We start from the raw sequence: 15,593 nt of genomic DNA on the forward strand, positions 1-15,593 counted from the left end.
GCAGAAATTTGGTATGCTGCGATTCTTGTAATTAGAGACAGGATCATACAAGAAAAGTGAATGACTTTTGCTTATCTCTACATAGACGCACCCATCTCTACATAGACGCACAACAGCCCGTCTTGGCGCTCCAGGTCCTTGGGAAGTCGACCGCACTGAACGCCTTTCTCAATCAAATTCTGCATCTTAGTCACATGGAAAAAACAACTGGAAGCAACAAGACTACTTTGTCAGACTACACCGATCAATTTGATGTGCGACATTTGTACAACTGTGCGACAGCGTCTGACTCTGTGTAAGAAGGGCTCCGTTGCGGCGGCTGCGGATTCTGCTCATGCCACGTTCCATTGTGCTTCATCTGTCATTTTGTACCTGCGTAAAACCAAATCCGCTGCGGTCAAAGTCACAGCCTAACGTCTGTAGTACACTGGGAGTGGTGTTCAACTGCGTCTGTAATGCAAACAAGAAGCTAAATTCAATGAAAAATATAGGACCCGATTCAGAACACAAGATTTACTAAAAGGATGTGGTCGCATGTGCAGGGCCCATCCTGTACATGTACCCGCATTTTCTGCGGTCACCCACAAAAAATGCGAACACCCTCTGCCTGTCAATCAGACAGAGACTTTTGCGGGGGGGGGGGGGGGGCGGCAATGATCCATTTCCTAGTCAGAGACGGAGCGTTGCTGGGTGGAGGTGGGGAAATGGGGACGGCGTCATCCAAACGGGGGGGCATGTACGTGACTGTGGCAGCTGCGTGACCTCACACGCAGCCACCACAATCAGAAAGATGGTGGTGGGCCTCCTGAAAAGGGGGACGCGGTGGTCAGCTGGGCGGCCTTTCCCTGGAATGGGCGGCTACCAGCATGCGATCACAAGGATTGCAAATTCTGCTACTTAGCAGAATTTGCAATCCATACTGAATCAGGCCCATAGAGCATTAATCTCTCAGAACATCTTAGTCGCATTGGGCATCTCGCGCCATAGGGAGCGTAGATTCTAGGTGTATGAAGTCACATCTGTAATGAAAAATCACTTCAATTTATCAATAGCATATCACCAGAGCAGAAGAGCGCTATTCTGATGTCCTGGTGATCTGGCAGTGATAGTTCACTAACCATTTTGCTGGGACAACTTACATCATAAAAAAAGTGTATAATTTTTTTTTAAACATTTGAAAAAATGTTTTATTTAAAGACTGGACATCTTTTAAACTGTCTTTCTCTTATTGCCCTCTGGGGACAGTGTCACAATTCCAGCCTGCACTTAGATACCACAATCTAAGACAGCTAGGTTATGACAATTTTGCACTTCAGTCACTTAGGATAAATACACCACTTATTCTGCCACCACAAAAGAATTAAAGGGAAGCTTTATGTTCTCCACACAAATATTAATATTTCACACTTAGTTACACATAAGTATGTAGCACTGATCTCACAGGCTAGCAAGTTCAACAAGAAACACAAAGAATACGCTAGATTAAATGTATTTAATCCCAAAAATATTTCCAAGGTTTGGTTACATAAAAATATTATAAACATGGACAGACAAATTATATTGCATGAGTTTCAATTAAAAAAAATAAAAGGGAGGAAATCAGAATTGGGTCAATTACAAACAAGGCCTATTTTCTTCTGTGGAAGAGATCACAGGAATACATTGATACACCCCTTGGTCAAAGCTTGACTTCTCTTCAGATATTGACTACTTTGTGCAGGGAGCACATCCCACTCTTATCCTCTTGCAGCTGCTCCCCTGCCCCCACCTTTGGAATTAACTCTTTCAGTAGCAAAACGTAATAGATTGTTTTGATGTATTTGTGGTCTCTTAGTTCTTACAACACAGGGTTTTCCAAACATGGTCACCATATCAAACTAGCAGGGTCTACACAGAAGTTGCAACAAATCGGTTAGGATTGGTAACATAACCCCGAGCACAGTGATATGTGCAGAGTATAAAAACATCCTTAGATCTTATTATCTGCATCTTCAAAATAATTCAACACCTCCATGGACTTAGGGGGACATTTACTAAGCAGTGATAAGAGCGGAGAAGGTAGCCAGTGGAGAAGTTGCCCCATCAACTAATCAGCAGCTCTGTATCATTTTACAGTAAGCAAATTATAGATGTTACTAAAGTGCTGATTAATTGCCATGGGCAACTTCTCCACTGGCTCACTTCTCCGCTCTTATCACTGCTTAGTAAATGTCCCCCTATGTGTCTCTTGAGTGGGCATGGTAAGGAAAACATTGCCCTCTATACATGACCCCCTGCTGTGTATAGTAAACACACACTCAGACAACCAGACCAAACTGTATGTATTTTGGCTTGGTTCAATTAATTGGCTTGCTAATTACAGAACTGCAATTTGACATACAGTTTGAAAAGAAAAATTTTCATATAGAATATACATTGATAGGTTATACAAAGGAACGTGTAATGTTATGGTTCCTATGTCACTAATACTGTAGTGATAACAGATCCAGTATATCAGCAAAGCTTGGTAAGTAGGTTCCCCATATATATGGCAGAAACCCCATCATCAGCTTTTGGCACTTTGATAAAGAAGCTCAAAATATTCGATTTATCAGCGTCTTTGATAATGTAACAATGGTAATTCACACCCAAACGGTTGTGCGGCTCACACCATAGATGGCATTTACATCATCTTCTTCTCCGCCTGTATGGTCGGGTTTTACTGTCTCTCTGACCCTGACGAGTGGGGACTAGTGATAGTATTAATAGTAATTAGCTGCAAGCTCATTATCATGACAAACGAACGGTTTAAGACAAAGTTGATGGTGTACAGTACAGAAAGTGTCGAGGTCGGAGATTTTTCTGTGGGCATTATCCCACTAGCTGAGACATGCAGTTTTGGCAGATGAATAAAATATAGCATTAATAAAATATCAATGCCAAGGGGATACATAGTTGGCATACTAAATGCATCCACGTCTTTTTAATGCACTGACATGTTGCTGTCATCACCACTTGCAGCCTAGTATTTTAAGGGGCTCTTAACTTAGTATGACAGTGCAAGTTAAGCATTGATTTAAAAAGTCTACGTGTTCACCGAAGGCTCTTTCTTTCATAGTGTCTTATACGGGACTGTTGGTGTATCTGCAAGTGAGAACGTCTTCCCAGCTGATGTACGGTGTGGATGATAGTCTGGATTCTTCAATGGGAGTACACCTGTGACACCTGTCATATTCATTCTTTAGGATTTCATTTTTTTAGTGTAAAAGTTTTCTTCCATAACTTAAGCCCAGGACTAAAATATAGTATATATGTCATAATGACCAGGTTTTTCTGCACAGTACTCCTGGCGCCCAGATCTTCATAACATCGTATAGCAGTGCTTCTCGCAGTGATCATAAGAGAACGCCCCTGGCAACCACACATCTCACTATTTGACAGTATGAACTATTTACTCTCCTTTATTTTCTGTGTTTCAGAACTTTTTGGATTGGGTTTTTTTAATAATTTTGTTAACTGTATTTTAAAAAGTCTAAAAATAAATATTAAAATTCTGTTCCAAGTACTATGGTGTGCTGAATTATCATTACTGTCTTCTGAGTGTGGACCTCTGTGATATCCTGCTATAGAGCAACGGTAAGAGGTTTCCATGGAGAAAGCAGCACTTTCATCCAAAACATGGGTAAACGGGCTTTCAGGTCTATTTAACCATGTTGGTAAAAGCTGGTTCCTTTTCAATAAAACCCGGTGCCAGCAATTCTCTAATCTCACCCCCATCGGACCACCTGTTCTTCCTGATTCACCATTTATTCCTTTATTTCATACGCTCTTTCCCAAGCCCACAGAATGTAACCAGAGCCGGCCCTAGGCATAGGCAAACTAGGCAAATGCCTAGGGCATTTAGTATGCCATAGGGCACACGCAGCTTCTACTGATTAAAATGATAAGCGGCATGCCTATATTCTGTGTGTGACTGCCGCTGTATCTGCATACGAAATGCTACGTTACAGTGTATTCCTGGAAATCACTGTAACGTAGCATTTTGTATGCAGATATAGCCACAATCACACACAGAATATAGGCATGCCGCATATCATTTTAATCAGCAGAAGCTGTTTGTGCTTCCTAGCCACATAATAATGCAAATAAGATGCATTTTCATGAAAAAAAAGTCGCCCCACGTTAACAGAGCTGCCAGCTGACTCACGCTAGGCATCTCTTGCTGCATGGCGTATTGAGGTAAGATGTATGAGGACATATCTGTATCCAAGCAGAGGCAGATGTCACATTGTTAGCACCATGTGAGTGCTGTGTGCGGGTGGGTTGGTTGTGCAGTAGTGTTCGGCATGTGTGTAAGAGGCATTATGTGTGTCATGTGTATAAATGCATTAATAATGTGCAGCAAATGTGTAAGGGGCACTATGTGTGTCATTATGTGTATAAGTGCACTAATAATGTGTGGCATATGTGTAAGTAGCATTATGTGTATAAGGGCATTGATAATGTGCGGCATATGTTTAAGGGGCATTGTGTGTCTAAGGGCATTAATAAAGGTTGGCATAATGTGTAATGCGCATTATGTTTATAAGGACATTAATAATGTATGTCATATGTGTAAGGGGCATTACTGCATGGTATTATGTGTATAAATGCATTACTAATGTGTGGCATTATGTGTATAAGGTACTCCACATGTAACTAACCACACAATATTAAATGAGAGGAAAGCAAAACAAAAAAACAGATACAGACAGATGAATATCCCAGACAGAGGCAACCGCTTCCCCCCATAGACAGAGGTTCCCGGACGCAACATTTGGCCTCCCTCTTTCTACAAGGGTTTCTAACCTGCTTCTACATGGCTTAATTAATTCTGTATATTGCGGTCACAAAATCAGAATCCTCTCTATTTCCACGTATATTTACACATAGAAGAAATTGACTTGTTGAAATTGTTGCATAGACAAACCATACCACAACTAAAATAGATTAAACAACAAGAATTATGATGTTATAAAAGAATATAAAAATAAGACCATAAACATAATTCCGCTAACAGTAGGAGAGATGATGAAAAGTTGCAAACAAATTCCAACACAGCGAGAGAAATAGGGAACTTATTAATGAACCCCACTGCAGTAGGAAAGAAACTATTCATATGATGTGAGGTTTTGGTCTTGATAGAAGGAAACCTACTTCTGGATTGCAATCTCTGAAAAAGATAATGACTAGGATGGGACAGGTCGTGATAGTCTTCTCAGCCCTCTTCTCTATCCTAGAGTGATAGATGAAGAGAACTAATAAAAAACACGAGTATAGCGTAGCATTAAGGCAGCACAATAATCTATAATAAAGGCTAAGGTACAGTTTTGCTCACTTAGAGCTTCCTCTATAGGTTGCTGATGTCTTGGCTATATTGAGAAGGGAGGAAGTACTGTATGCTGAGGAAGAACGTCCCCTAGGGCAGAAGTCTGTTGAGAAAAGTCTAATGTAGAGCTACTGCTCAGGAGATGAAATAAGAGATGACAACCATATCCAAAGACTGGTTGGTCCATCTGGAAAATAAGTATAAAGACCTGGAGAAAGTGAATGTCAGAGAGTGGTATCAGGAAGATCTGTTGCAGCCAGACTCACATGTTACCGAGAAGGTTGCTCTGAGTGTCACACAAGGATTTCGTGAAGCTGGCAGTGAACATGCTCTTGGATGGTGGTCAGATAATTAAGTTACTCCAGAAAAGCTGGAGGACAGAGTGGACAATCAATGCACAAGGAAACATCCTTGTGGTCTTAGGTAAGTGGATGGAGGTGACCACAAATACGTTTGTAGGGACTAGAAAGGAGAAAGTAGACCTACATGGGACACCACAGAGACCAGCAATGCAAGGGGGATCTTCCTAAATGAGCTAATGATTGCTCGCCGAGTGAAGAGTAAGCATCTCTTGGTTTAAGGGTTGATCCATGGCTGGTCAACTTGAGAATCATGAAGGAGCATTGCTGACCCTTGCCAGCAAAAACCAGCACTATAGAAAAACAAAGCTCCCAGGGCCGGCCAGGATCATCTGGAAAGGAAAGCTCCCAGTGGGGCACCTTTTATTTATTAGGCAGCTAGGCCATCAAGGTGTCCACATCTTTAATAGCGAGGCACTACTCATGCAGCGTATAGTGCTTTAGGCCTTGTTATTCATCCCTTGTCAGCCAGGCCCAAGACCTGTGGAACCAGTGATCAGTAGGTTCAATAGGTGATAGTAGGTCACCGCCCCCATTGTAGACTTGGCACCAGATGGGTTAGATTTCAGCCATGGCTTTGTGTAGAGATTGCATGTTCTCTCGTGTTTGTTTGGGGTTCCTCCATGTGCTCCAATTTTCGTTCCACATTCCCAAAACATAATATTAGACTAATTAGCTTCTGGAATTAAACCTAGCTTGCATGTAGGTCCTTGTGGTAGGGAATATACATTGAAAGCTACATCAAAGTGAATAACTATTCTATGTATAGTGCTGCTTAATGTGTTTGTGTTTGTATGTGTGTTTCTGTGTGTGTAGTGTGTACATAACTGTTAATAAATTGATAATGTCGATTTTATATTAAAACATAAAGCTATACCTTTAAACACACTTTTACCATGGAGCCGCTGCGGCCGCTTGACTTAATATGCACTCTACGTACCTTTTACGCTATTTACGTAATGAGTCCCGTACAATGTACGGACTCTGCGTACAAACGCCGCACTGTAGGTACAAAGTACCCGCAGCGCGTACACACCCAATTGATAACGCTTTTAAACCTTATACAGATAAGCAATACAATAATGAATACACTTTAAACCTTAGCAGGGAAAATAGGACACGACACCAATTGTGATTTTACCACTGGGTTCCGACACCACAGTGGATTATTTCTGAAAGGGGGTTTACAATACAAATTATGCACTACAATACAACAGAGTAAATGGCTACAGTCAATGTACATACGTGAGTAGATTCGCTTGCGCAACCCAGCCCGGTCCTCCGCAATCAGGTTGATAGCGTTGTGAGTCTTGTGTGTGGCCAGGCTGCAGCAGGCTTTATTTATACAATTCTTCCAAAAGCAATACAATGGATACTGTAATCCCTTTGTCCATTGGACACAGGAATGCACTTTTACAGTACAGGAGAGGTCATAGGTTGATTTGAAAAGGTAGGCGATGTCTTTCCTAACTGCTCTTGTGGGTGGTCTCCTCTGGATTCCCGCCGCATACATAATATACAGTAAATACAGTTTATATCTATATTCTGCTTCTGCACCTAACTATCCTCAGGAACATGTGATCTTCCGCAAACCAACACCAGATTGTTACCCTTAAAATACCCTACAGCTGGATACCAAACACCACCTTATAACCTTAGTCTGTCCCCTCTTATCCTGTAAAGGTGAATCCCTTAGTTCTGGAATCATTTAAACTATTGTTACTTTCTGATGTGGTGCAGGGGGACTATGTGTACAATGTGCACTATTTGGATTAAATATGTAATGTATTGATAGCTCTCCATGCGTTCACAAACTCTGCCGTAAATACCCATACCACGCGCAGGACCGCGGGAGCGACCATACGCAAATTGCGGATATGTGAACGCACGGCAGAACAAGTGCACACGCAGCGGGCATGTGTGTGTGGTTTGTACTTGATGTGTGTGCTGCAATATTTTTCGACTTTGACAAAATCTATAAGCCCCATCTAGCAGTGAGCACCCCTTTCCTCTACCCGCTTGAGGATGGGAGAGGCCTCACACAGTTATCGCCACCTCTCCCTCCGCAGCTGCCAGAGGTGAGGAATATACTGTAAGCCGCCAGATGTCACAGTCTGTAGCTGCAAAGCTCAGTCATTGTGACATCTCACATTTACAGGAATCTGCACTTTAATCTCTAAACCTTACAATTCCACTGTAAATGATGTAATATAATGCAGTGCCGTCGTAGTAGCGGAGCACACTTATACCGAAGCGCATAGTATATGTGACAGTGACAGTAGTTCATTTTATTTATTTTACTATATGAACAATTGTTTTGCTTCTTATCTCCATAGCGTGTACGCTGAAGCATGTTCTTTATAATCCCCGGGCTCGTTAGCCTGACAGTGACAAAGGCTGATGTGGTGGAAGGAGAGGAGAATTGGTCACAGTCTCAGGCTATGTAAAACATGTCTGTATGTGAGTGTCAGGGTCTGTTTCCATCACGCGCAGTAACTAGTAGTGATTAATCAAGTTCTCCTGTGTAGACACACTGTCCTTGACCTGAGTGTGAGTGGAACACAGAATGATTAGCGAGCGATGGGCCTTATTCCGAGTTGATCGCTCGCTAGTAACTTTTTGCAGCGCTGCGATCAGATAGTCGCCGCCTACACGGGAGTGTATTTTCACTTTGCAAGTGTGCGAACGCATGTGCAGCCGAGCGGTCCAAAAAAATGTTGTGCAGCTTCTGAGTAGGTCTGGACTTACTCAGCCACTGCGATCACTTCAGTCTTTTTGGTCCCGGAATTGACGTCAAACACCCGCCCTGCAAGCGCTTGGACACGTCTGCGTTTTCCCAAACACTCCCAGAAAACGGTCAGTTTGTTTATTATTTATTTATTTATTACCAGTTATTTATATAGCGCACACATATTCCGCAGCGCTGTACAGAGAATATTTGCCCATTCACATCAGTCCCTGCCCCAGTGGAGCTTACAGTCTATATTCCCAATCACATGTACACACCGACACACATTCATGCTAGGGTTAAATTTGTTGGGAGCCAATTAACCTGACAGTATATTTTTGGATTGTGGGGGAAACCGGAGTACCCGGAGGAAACCCACGCAAGTACGGGGAGAATATACAAACTCCACACAGTTAGGGCCATGGTGGGAATTGAACCCATGACCTCAGTGCTGTGATGCAGTACTGCTAACCATTACACCATCCATACTGCCCACCCAAAAATGTCCTCTTCCTGTCAATCTCCTTGCGATCGGCTGTGCGAATGGATTCTTCGTTAAATCCATCGCCCAGCTACGATCCTCTTTGTACCCGTACGACACGCCCATTGCGGTGCATACGCATGTGCAGTTTTGCTGAGTTTCAACTTGATCGCAGCACTGCAAAAAGTTGCTAGCGAGCGATCAACTCGGAATGAGGCCCTAGGTCATGCTACTAACCACCATGCATATATCCGCTGCAACCCAATTAAAAGCGTAACACCGAAAATATGTGCATGTTCCAATTATAAAACATTTAAGTCCGACAGTAATAGTGTTTTAATGTATCAATATTAAATGTGAAGCCGCCGTTAGATGTCCCTGTGCAATGAATAAATGCATATGGTTGGTGGTTTCTTGTAATCGATATGCGGCGATTATACTGTGTTTGTATCTCGTTATGTTTGTGTGAGCCCAGGGTATGTTTTATTTATGGGGGGTTTTGTTCTGGGTGTTAAACTTTTATATTTTAAGACTTGTTAAGGATGTAGCAAATGTGTTGTGCAATCAATATTTCAGGCCTTTGATCAGGAATTTAGCAGGTGGATTTTATAAAAGAAAAATGTATTGAACATAGAAGAAGTAAAAGAAGCTAATTCTTGGGGCCGTTGAACAGGGCCAGTGGGAGTGACCAGCCTTGTGTGGGTGTGGCCAGTTCTGTTAGGGTGTGGCCAGTACTATGTGGGCGTGGTCAGTGCCATGTTGGTCTGACAAGTGCTGTGTGGGTGTGGCCATTGCCAATTGGGCGTCACCAGCGCTGTGTGGGTGTGGTCAGCAGGGGAGTATGGGGTAAGATGAGCCAGGGTTTACCTATGTTCTCCCCTAGGCAAGGAAATTGAGACAGAAGTAAAATGAGAACATCTACCTTTATTTCAGGATGTCACCTGTCAATCGAAAAGATAAGAATGTATCTATCACAAAGGTTTGGGAAAATATGATTCCTTTAAAAAAAAAAAGAGGTCTTGGAGCTCAACTTGCCCCAGAGTAGGGGTAAGTTGATCCGAATCAATGCAGAAATTGAGCCACATGGGGTAAACTCACCTATTGACTTTTTTATTTTAAACATGAGCATAATAAAAAATAAAAAATCTCCTTTATAATAGCCCAGATCTGTGACTCTGTGCCTGTGTGACTAAAGCTGGGCGGAGTCACAGCGCTGGGCGGAGTCACAGTCACAGATCTGGCCAATTATATAGGAGATGGGAAAATGAACAACCAGCCGAGGATTCACTTTCTCTGGTGTCCCAGCATGGCTGCAGGTACAGCGCTCTCCCTGGCCAGCGGTCTGCCCAGGGAACAGCTCTCAAGGCGCAGCCCCTCTCTGTGCACCATGCTGCATGGGGGAATGCTCAGCTGCATGACCCGGGGATCAGGACCCAGCGCCAGCCCGCTGACCCTGCCGCACAGCTCATCCGCAGCAGCCGCCCACTGTACTCCACCCTGTGCAGGGACAGCACCACCACCAAGTCTTCCGCTCCTCAACACCCTGAGCGGGTCTGGGGCGCAGCAGCTGAGGACATTACATGGTTCAAGCCATGGACCAGAGGTATGGACAACCCCGCACCCGCCCCTCCCCCACTCGCAGCACCCCCGCACCCACCCTCCCCCACCAGTGGCACCCCCAAAACCACCCCTCCCCCACCCGCTGCACCCCTGCCCCTCCCCCACCCGCAGGCTCCCCTCACCCGCCCCTCCTCCACCCGCAGCACCTCCGCACCCACCCCTCCCCCACCCGCGGCGCCTCCTGACCCCTACCACACCCGCGGCGCCTCCGGACCCCCTCCCCCATCCACTGCACCCCCGCACCCGCCCTCCCCCAACCACGGCACCCTCGTATCCGCTCCTCTCCCACCCACAGCACCCCCGTTCCCCTCCCACCCGCATCTGCAGCACCACTGCACCCTCCCCTCCCTCACCAGCGGTGCCTCTGGACCCCCTCCCCCATCCACCACACCCCCGAAACTGCCTTTCCCCCACCCACGGCACCCCCACCAGCAGCACCCCAGCACCCGCCCCACCCCCAAACGCGCCAACCCCCCTTTGTGGGAATTATGTAGGTTTATCTTTCCTATGAGAAATCTTGCCCTCACTTTGGAGATCTCAATTTCAACTGGCTCATTTTACCTCACAGTTATATACATATATAAATTGAGCAACTTTAATTTTTTTTAGGTTTTTCTCTAATATCTTCCCATTGCCTACAGACTGTGGAAGAATGCGTTGTCTGGGCCTCGTTAAAATTCAGTCTCCCTATATGCACAAAGTAGAGGCTGGCTCTAATCACAGACTAATACCAGTGTGCCCTATTAGCAGTGGAGGCTGTGGTTTGAGTCCTTGGTTTGAATTACCTTGCATGGTGCACCAAACTGGCTGATGACCTTGAGGAAAGCCTCACTAAGTACCTAGACCCCGCTGAGGGGACAGATATCTGGGAGCTACAATGCTGGTCCAGTGTGGATAATTGCTCGAGACTGTGTGAGAAAAACCCCTACTTGTACATAAAGCATAAATTGGCGCAACAGTCAGGAGCTGAACCCTCCCTGATGGTGGAGACCTTGGCTTAAAACCCCTTGCGAGCCTTTGCTAATACATTGGAAGTTGCATTTGCCCAGGGGTTCCCAACCAGAGGCGTCACTAGGGTTGGTGTCACCCGGTGTGGTAACTCATGGTGTCACCCCCCCCCCCCCCCCCCCCCATGGTCCTCCTCCTGTATAGCACACCACACGAAACCCTTAGTAATGTACTAGTGCTAGTTTTACTTGTAAATCATAATTCCTGTATATCACTATATAGAGAGATCTAGATATGATGTAAATATATATGTATTGATAGATATATATATATATATATATATATATATATGTGTGTATAGAGAGAGAGAGAGAGAGAGAGAGAGAGACATACACTGACGATGTGTGTGCGTATGGAGGGGTTGTTGCGCCGTCATCTAACCCACAGCGGGGTTAATGCATAGCAGCAATATGGATGTGGCACTCTGAGGACTTTTCAGTTAAGTAAAAACGGCCACGGACGCCTTAAGAAGATGTCAACGTTTAATTTCCTTTATTTGCAATAAACCTCATCTAACCACGCTGTGGGCATAACAACCCCTCCACACGCACACACATTACAGAGCAGGTAACCCGCATATCTACATAAAACTCTAAAAAAAGCAAAGATCCACATCATCTACATTGAAAAACCCAGATCCACATAAAATACATTGCAAAAGCCAGATCCACATTAAAAATAAACCACTGAAAAAGCCAAATCCACACACAATATCCACATAAAATACATTGCAAAAGCCAGATCCACGTTAAAAATAAAAAACATGGAAAAAGCCCCATACCCACATAAAATATATTGCTAAAAGTAGATCCACATTAACAAAAAAATACTTAAAAAGCCAGATCCACATGAACAAAAAAAAAAACCCTGTAAAAGCCAGATACACAAAAAAAAAAAAAAAATAACAGTTACAGTACTGTACTCACCATTGGCTGAAGACTTATTGTTTTGCGGGTCCCTCACCGTGGAGCTCACAGACGGGCAGGCTGCGGGTGACCAAGCAACAGCAATGTGACACTGCAATGCATCAGGCTATCGGGATGGGGATAACCAGGCAGAGCGGTGGGCGGCCAGTAGCCATTTTTAATGTAGCGCCTATCTGCGAACCAATAGGAGCTCGCCGGTCCGCGAGCTAAGATTGGCTGGAGGTCGACACCTCATTTGAAGTGTTGTCAGCGCTATCATCCATAGCTGCCCAGCCCCTGCCTGACCGGTTGTGTCTATGTTACCTTCGTGATCAGGACCAGAAAGTGACAGCACGAGAGGGCAGGAGATCATTTCCGCCCTTACAGCACCTAAATGTTTTATCCATTCTCCATTCATTTGAGGTTATTTTGTTTTATATATGCACGATTAGACCCTCGTGGCCTCACTTCACTTGCCACGCTTTGGGCTCGGTGTCGCGCTCCGCTACGCTCGCCACATGTTATTATTACAAATGGTTTGTGACATGGACCCAGGGGGTTATGGGAAAGGTCCTCCCCACGAAGGGTAACTAGACACTACCCTGCCTGACCGCATGCCTGGCCCCCACCCCATAGTGTTCCCGGCCCTGGTCGCCAGGCACCAATACCTGGTCGCCATGGCGTCTTGGCCCCCGGAATTTGTCATGTCATGCCATACACACTTATTAAATGTGATCTAATTTACCTTTGAATAATCAGATAAACATTTATTGCACTGCATTTAGTATATCAATATTAATGTACACAGTACAGCAGTCACATGCACAGACTGCACAGGAGCTTATAGTTACATCAACATTAACTTACTCCGCTCCAGACAGGCCAGCCATGCTCTTGTTGCTTTTTGAGGGTGCGAGCTGCGCCACAGGACAGTCTCTCAGCTCGTCCCGTAGAGTTCCCGCCCGCTCCTCCCTGCCTCCCTGCCTCCCTGCCTCCCTGCCTCCCTGCCTGAAACCACAGCCGCTGCAGCGCAGAGAGAGAGACTCGCGAGATGATGATGTCATCATCTCGCGAGTCTGTTCTTCGTCCTTAGCTCCGCAGCGGCGGCTATGAGTGAGCCGAGATGCAGTGCCGGACAGGACGGAACCTAGTGACAATAACCCCGGCAGCGCATCCGAAGCACGCTGTCCGCGCCGAAGGGGGTATGATTAGTGTTTAAACACAGCGGGTGACGGGCGTGACTGCGGCCCACTACAGGAGGAGGGGGTGCGGACGTGAGAGCGACTCTATTTGGTGTCACCCCATTGAAGGAGACACCAGGGTGCGGGCCGCACCCCCCGCACCCACCAAGTGACGCCACTGTTCCCAACCCTGGTCACTAATAGCCCAGTGCTGGCTGGGCTATTACTGGGAGTCCCAGTAATACTGGCTATCACTGGGAGTCCTTCTTTACAGTCTCAGGCTGGTTGATGACATTGAGAAAAGTCTACCAAAAACATTCACATAATTCAGTGGACTAATAACCAGGTAGACTATTGACTGCAATGGTGGAGGCACTGGGTCAAATTCTCGGGCAGGCTTTTTATACTACCAGGACCATCCGGCCAGTTGATGTCATTGATTGAAGGCTCCCTATCACATTACTAGTAGACTGGTGATCGGCAGAGAATGATAATGGAGCTCCTGTTGAAGTCCCCAGGTAGCCTTCTCTTTTGCACCTTCTACCTTATGTTGCACCAGGTTTGCAATCGGAAAGTCGCCGCCCAGACAGAGTGAAATTCAGCCCCGTGCAAGTCTGCATACGCCGTGCGAAAAGCTTTGCAAATGCCGGTCACCTGCAAATCTGTTCGCAACTCACTCACCATTGAATGATTTTTCCAGTCTGTGCAGTGTGTGCGTAGCCCAGGACTTACTCCTACAGTGCGATACAAACAGGCTGATCGGGGCCGGAGCTGACGTCACACACTTGCCCTGAAAACGCTTGGGAACACCTGCGTTTTTCCTGACACTCCCAGAAAACGGTCAGCTACCACCCCCAAACATCCTCCTCCTGTCAATCAACCTGCGAACACCTAGCGACCAAAAAAGACGCTGATTTATTTCGCAGTTTAGCCTCGCACGTGCGCATTATGATTCGCACGCATGTGCAGTCATTTGATAATCGTCCGCCTTGCGAATTCACACAACAACGATCAGGTCTGAATTAGGCCCAGTACACTATTATTCACACTCAAAGCTTCTGGGAAGGTCCTGTTTGTTCCTGAGGTGCGAAGTCTGTGTGCGGCTCATATGCCTTACACCCATTATTGATTTAGCGGGAGGTTGAACTCTGAGGTAATTTTTACAGTTTTGTGTATTGCGCATCTAAAGGTTATTCCACTTCTCCGCAGGTCGAGGCGCTCTTTCCTGAGAGCGAAGACTTGAGGGACCTTGGGCCGACTATCATCGAATGCAGTCTCAGAAGTGGAATTTGGAACTGACCACTTTCTTAGGGTTAATTGCTGCAGGATATTTCACAGGAGATCCAGTGGATTAAATTCACATTTATGGTTCACTGAATCATTTGTAGATGCATTAATGAATTAATCTTAATTAAAAAGCATGTCAGCACATTATTTGGAGAACTAGTAAATTGGAGCAGTAGTGACGCGCTGTGTTTCTGTCCTGTAATGAAGCTAATGAGTAGGAATGAGTAAAATAGAACTTTGTTTCCTCTTCTGCAGATCCGCTGGACTCCCAGGTTACCAGAGATCTGCAGGTTAACGGTTACAAATCTGGTCTTCATATTGAGACTATAGATCGTATTTATCAAGACCACCGAGCCAGGGCAGTCGGACTTAATCCCCTGCTGTAACCCTGCTGTATTGTTCTCTCTGTATTGTATTGTAGCTGAGAACAATAGATGAAGGGTTTATGCTAATAAACCTTGGAGTGCCTAGGCGCAGCAGAGAAGGCTAGATGAGCATGGCTCCATCTGTATAAAACTCTAAATAAATAATGTCCCATGTTTCATTATTACCGGTATCAGGATATATCCCGCCACTAGGGTTGCCCTATACTCAGGCGCCATGGTTTCAGGAGTCAGAGGAACACAATATGGAATTCCCTGCAGCGGCCTCTTCACAAGCTGCTCAATCCGTCATTC

At 45.2% G+C, this 15,593-nt stretch overlaps 1 long non-coding RNA gene across 1 annotated transcript; it reads left to right on the top strand.

Moving 5' to 3' along the window:
* Positions 1 to 13,518: 13,518 nt before the first annotated feature.
* LOC134966790 (uncharacterized) lies at positions 13,519 to 15,063 on the top strand. The gene is made up of 2 exons (XR_010188712.1): positions 13,519 to 13,650; positions 14,839 to 15,063. It is a non-coding gene; the product is annotated as an uncharacterized LOC134966790 (long non-coding RNA).
* Positions 15,064 to 15,593: the final 530 nt, after the last annotated feature.

Source organism: Pseudophryne corroboree, chromosome 10 (genome assembly GCF_028390025.1).
Source record: "Pseudophryne corroboree isolate aPseCor3 chromosome 10, aPseCor3.hap2, whole genome shotgun sequence".
In the NCBI taxonomy this organism is placed as follows: Eukaryota; Metazoa; Chordata; class Amphibia; order Anura; family Myobatrachidae; genus Pseudophryne; species Pseudophryne corroboree.